Genomic DNA, 5,039 nt, shown 5'->3' with positions numbered 1-5,039 from the left:
GCGGCTCCCCGGAAAGGCGGTGGTCCCAGCTTCGCGAATGCCGGATCAGGTCGAATTTCTTCAATTGCGAGGCTTTTCTTTCAAGGAACCCGTATGGGTTTCCTTTGTAGCAATTGCTACGGTTGGGTGGATGTCTCATTTTCCATTTAATTTCTTCTCTCCACCTAACGGGTAACATCAACGCAATTTCGTTCCTGTTAAACGTGTGCCAAACCTTTCAAAATGATCGGAAATCACTTACAGAGCACTGTAATTACCTATGCCCAGAGTGGCCTTCCTCTACAAAAATGGTAAACTTATGTCACGTTGCTTGTAAAAAAAAGTATTTACGCAGTCGACAGGATTTGAACCTGCGCGGGGAGACCCCAATGGATTTCAAGTCCATCGCCATAACCGCTCGGCCACGACTGCTGCTAATAGCTGTGTACTTAGCCTTGTAAGCGATCAGTACAAATTCGCTTGAAAGTTCCTTTTCTTTCTCTTATTTGCATTATATGTTTGCACGTGTGGGAAACCTTTCAAAATTTTGGGACATCACTTAGAGAGCGCTGTAAGTACATGTGCCCAGAGTGGACTTCCACTACAAAAATGCTAAACTTATACCACGTTGCTTGTAAAAAAAAGTATTTACGCAGTCGACAGGATTTGAACCTTTCCTGCCCGTCACATCACAGAACTGTTTCACAACGCGTATTGTTTCCGTTGCACTTTCTTTAATTTTACAACACACGGCGACGTCATCTGCATATGCCAGGAGCTTGACTTCTGTGGCTGCCAAGCTATAACCGCGTATTTGATCATTCTCAATTATCGCCAAACACATCGTTTCTAGGTAAATCGCAAACAAAGGAGGACTGACGGGGCAGCCTTAATTGACGCACAGAACGCATGACGTTAATGGGGGCCCCCAATGATTTATTCACAATTAAGCGTGTTAAGCAGTTCTGATACGCCAACACCCCTCCCTCAGTGATGATGGCAGCTACATTAACGTGATCCAGAATGGCAAACAAAATACCATGAGACACACAATCAAACGCTTTTTCGAGGTCAAGCTGGAGCACTGCTACGCCGTCGTGATGTCACAGCACTCGAGCACGCACCGCATAGTGTGAATATTCGAAAAAATTGACCTCCCTTTGATCCCACACGTTTGGTGGTCTGCGACTATTTCTTTGATGACGCTTTGAAGTCTGGCTGCCAAAACCTTCATGAAAATCTTATAATCAACATTGGTTAAAGATATCGGTCTATAAGACGTCATGAGCGAGCCTAAGTTTCTCCGCTTGGTCACTCTTAGGTAACAGGATGGTATGCGCTTTACCAAAAGAAGGCGGCAAAGTTCTGTTTACATACGCATCGTTAAACAGGTGTTTTAACAAGGGCCATTCTTTTTGAAAAGCTTAATAAAAACATGCGCTAACACCGTCAGGTCCAGGTGATTTACCATTGTTCAAGTCATTAATTGCCTTCTCGACTTCATGTTCTGTAATTTTCCCTTCTACTCGGCCTTTCCAGTCATCACTTAATCGCGGCATGTGACCAAGAAATACCTTTTTAAACTCGTCTACATTGGCTTCTTGAAATGCAAACATCGACTGGTAATACTCTAAAAACGCTCGGACTATGCTCTTACTATCGTCGGCAAGTGTGCCGTTCCATGAGATCTTATCGACATGAATACGTCTTCCATGAGCTTTTTCAAGCCCAAGCGCCCTTTTGGTGGGCGTCTCCCCCGCTGCTAATGCGTTTGCTCTTGCGTGCACAATCGCACCTTGCTAGCGTTCTTTGTCCAACTAATCAATTTTGTTCCTTTTATGGTTCGCATATCTTGCTTATACGCCCCTGGCTCTTTGCACTCAAGCGCTCAAGCTGCTTAAGTATCTTTCGTAAGTCTCTTTCTTTAATTTCCCTCTCAAACTTTAAGAGGCTCGATCTTTCAAGTGCTTTCATTTTTACCTTCTGTTTGAGCCATTCCCATTTCTCTGCTATTGCTTCAGTACTTTCATCGCATACTTCCATAATGGTCTCATGTATTGCCTCTACAAATGGCTCGTCTTTTAGTAGTAAGGCATTCATTTTCTATAGGCCCCAGTTAAAAGATGCTTCCTTCTTCTTTATACCTATGTGACACTTCACCAAGCAGTGATCTGAGAACGGCACAGGTGCAAGATAATAACTGTGGCACATTGGAATCATGTCCTGTGACATGTAAAAGCGGTCTAACCGCGCATGACTACTCCCTTGAAATCGCGTGTACATCACCTCCCTCTCCCCCTCCAGACACTCGCATACATCGTCTAGTTCACTTTCACTAATCAGCTTAGACAACATATGACTGCTTTTATCGCGAATACCAGCATTATTGGATACATCCGGAGCCCTCAAAACACAGTTGAAATCCCCCAACAAAAGCACGCACTTATCACTGCTAATATACTGAAAAAGATTCGAAAAAAATAAAGCACGCTCTTCTACAACATTTGGCGCATATATGCATGTAACTCGGAATTCGACTCCACAAAAAACAAAATCGCAAATAACAATCCTTCCCGACTAACATGAAAATACACTTTCAACCACAAGGTCGGGTAACTTCTTAATTAACAGGACACATCCAGCGGACGTCCCTAACGCGTGGCTAATGACCGCATAATATCTGGTCGTGAAACGCCTCACCATGCTCCCAGTCTCCTCCTCCCCGTCTACCTTGGTCTCCTGGACAGCTAGAACGTCTATGTCGTGGTCAGTGGCCAACCGTAGGACTTCACTCTACCTACGCCTAGAAGCCAGCCCTCTAACGTTTAGAGTTGCAATACTGCCTGACGGATTAGGAGCCATGCTGAACTAAAGAATGAGGTAGGCCCGGAGCATGGTGCTTACCCTTCACGACCAGCCCTCGGCTAGCCACCTCCGGGACCGCCCGGTTTCTCGGCGTTGTTTGTCTGCTGGGCTTTGTACCCAGGCCTTCTATCGGACGAAACGTTCGGCTTTGGTTTGAAGCCCGACCGCCTCCCAAGAGGCAATTTCGCTGGCGGCCCATCTCTAGAGCTGGTTGCCACGTTGTCCTTGTCCCCGGCCTCGTCATGGGGGCGCTTGAAAGTGGCACCGAAACTAGCAGCCCGGTCACCGTCATTAGCGGCCTCGCCCTGTTGCATTGCTGCATCGTCGTCGTCTCGTTCGACTTCACTTGCGCCTTCCTTTGCAAGGATAGCTTCCGTGTCAACCCGTGCCGGCGCAGTCACTTGCTCTGTAGTTTCGATTCCCTTGCCGTCAACGCCCTCCAGTAGCGTCCCCGCACTTGTCGCTGGGTGCACAAGGTCTCCGGCTACCTTAGCAGCGTCTTCGGTCTCGACCACATCCCTGACGTGTTCTGCTGCCTCTTGACTCGCGGCTGGGCCGGTAGCGGTAGCGTAGGTCTTGACGCAGTCGGTGTCAATGTGCCCGTAACGTCGGCACCGGGAGCAGCATGGCACCCTACACTCCCGCCGGACGTGTCCAGTGCCTTGGCAGCGGAGGCACTGCATCGGCCGACCGGGCACCACCACCAAAGCCAACTCTCCGGCAACACGTATCTGGTGAGGAATATCTTCCACTTTCAGGCGGCTCTTCAGCTTGAGAAGAACAGTCCTCGTGGTGGAACATTTGTCTGCAACACCTTGGACACGCCGCTTCTCTCGGCTCAGCTCTTCCACCTTGCCGAAGGCCACCAACGCAGTCCGGACGTCTTCCTCGGCCACACCGTGCAGCAGCCAGTGAAGCCTGAGCTTCACCTGCTGGTCCTGAGGGTCGACGATGACACATCGCCGCCCCTTCACCTGAAGTTCCTTCAAGGCCAGCAGGCGCTTCATTGCAGCTACGTCGCTGAAGGTCACCACCCACACATGATTAACTTGGTAGGCCCCAAGACACATAATTTCCGGCAGCAGGCTCGTAGGCGTAAGGGCATTCCTAAAATCTTCGACCTTGTAAGGCCTCGCTCGTACACCACCATGCAGAAACACGGTATTATTCACTATTCGTCCTTTTGGCAGTTGAGGCAAAATAAACTGGAATTCCATTTCTTCGTCGTTGCTGTACCTTTTTCCGCGGCCAAAAGTGACCGCTGTCGCCACCCCACTTGAGGCCATGATTCTACGATCCGATAAGCACGGCTGCCGGAAGCAGAATGACGACTGATGCTAATAGCTGCGCACATAGCTTCGTTAGCACTCAGTACAAATTAGGTCAACTTCTTTTTCTTTGGCTTACTTGCGTTGCTGTTAAACGTGTGCCAAACTTTTCAAAATTATGGCACATCACTTACAAAGCGCTCTAAATACATGTGCCCAGAGTGGCCTTCCCCCACAAGAATGCTAAAAATATGGCACGTTGCTTGTAAAAAAGAAAGTATTTACGCAGTCGACAGGATTTGAACCTGTGCGGGGAGACCCCAATAGATTTCTAGTCCATCGCCTTAACCGCTCGGCCACGACTGCCGCTAATATCTGCGCACATAGCTTCGTAAGTACTCAGTACAAATTAGGTCAACTTCTTTTTCTTTGGCTTACTTGCGTTGCTGTTAAACGTGTGCCAAACTTTTCAAAATTATGGGACATCACTTACAAAGCGCTCTAATTACATGTGCCCAGGGTGGCCTTCCCCTACAAGAATGCTAAACCTATGGCACGTTGCTTGTAAAAAAGAAAGTATTAACGCAGTCGACAGGATTCAAACCTGTGCGGGGAGAACCCAATGGATTTCTAGTCCATCGCCTTAACCGCTCGGCCACGACTGCCGCTAATACCTGCGCACATAGCCTCGTAAGTACTCAGTACAAATTAGGTCAACTTCCTCTTCTTTTGCTTACTTGCGTTGGGGTTGGACGTGTGACCGACCTTTTAAGTATGTGCAACATACCTAAACTTACAACATACTTACTTACAGAACACTGTAATTGAATGTATCCATGAGTAGCCTTCTCCTACAAAAATGCAAAAGTTATACCACGCAGACTTGTAGTCGAAGTCTACGAGCTGGTTGTTTCCATCCTGAGTAAA

General features: G+C 47.9%; 3 non-coding genes across 3 annotated transcripts; all 3 read right to left on the bottom strand.

Annotated features, from left to right (window-relative positions):
• Positions 1–329: 329 nt before the first annotated feature.
• Trnas-uga (transfer RNA serine (anticodon UGA)) lies at positions 330–411 on the bottom strand. The gene has a single exon. It is a non-coding gene; the product is annotated as a tRNA-Ser (tRNA).
• A 3,985-nt stretch (positions 412–4,396) lies between these two features.
• On the bottom strand, positions 4,397–4,478 carry Trnas-aga (transfer RNA serine (anticodon AGA)). The gene has a single exon. It is a non-coding gene; the product is annotated as a tRNA-Ser (tRNA).
• Positions 4,479–4,695: 217 nt separating this feature from the next.
• On the bottom strand, positions 4,696–4,777 carry Trnas-aga (transfer RNA serine (anticodon AGA)). Its single transcript has one exon. It is a non-coding gene; the product is annotated as a tRNA-Ser (tRNA).
• Between the last annotated feature and the right edge of the window lie 262 nt (positions 4,778–5,039).

The sequence above is a fragment of the Dermacentor silvarum genome, chromosome 1 (assembly GCF_013339745.2).
Source record: "Dermacentor silvarum isolate Dsil-2018 chromosome 1, BIME_Dsil_1.4, whole genome shotgun sequence".
Lineage (NCBI taxonomy): Eukaryota > Metazoa > Arthropoda > Arachnida > Ixodida > Ixodidae > Dermacentor > Dermacentor silvarum.
This window is presented reverse-complemented; position numbering and strand designations above follow the sequence as displayed.